The following is a 414-nucleotide window of genomic DNA, read 5'->3' on the forward strand; positions in this document are numbered from 1 at the left end:
TGCTAATGACTGGGTTGCCTCCCAGCAAGCGCTTCTTTACTGTCTTTAGCTGGACCTTCACTGAGAATCACTCAAGTCTCAGTTTTGAGCATTCTTGCTCAAAATTGTTTTCAAGATAATGCTTGATCCTCTGTCCATTAACAATGAACTTTTTGTCAGACTCAGCATCCTGGAGCTTAACATATCCATATGGAGATACTCCTGTAATCACATACGGACCCCTCCAACGAGATTTAAGCTTTCCTGGGAACAATCTGAGCCTAGAGTTGAATAGCAGAACTTTTTGTCCTGGCTCAAAGACTCTGGATGACAACTTCTTGTCATGCCACTTCCTTGCCTTTTCCTTATAAATTTTTGCATTTTCAAAGGCATTGAGTCTGAACTCCTCTAGCTCATTTAGTTGGAGCAATCTTT

The sequence above is a fragment of the Arachis duranensis genome, chromosome 2, assembly GCF_000817695.3.
Source record: "Arachis duranensis cultivar V14167 chromosome 2, aradu.V14167.gnm2.J7QH, whole genome shotgun sequence".
NCBI classification, from domain to species: domain Eukaryota; kingdom Viridiplantae; phylum Streptophyta; class Magnoliopsida; order Fabales; family Fabaceae; genus Arachis; species Arachis duranensis.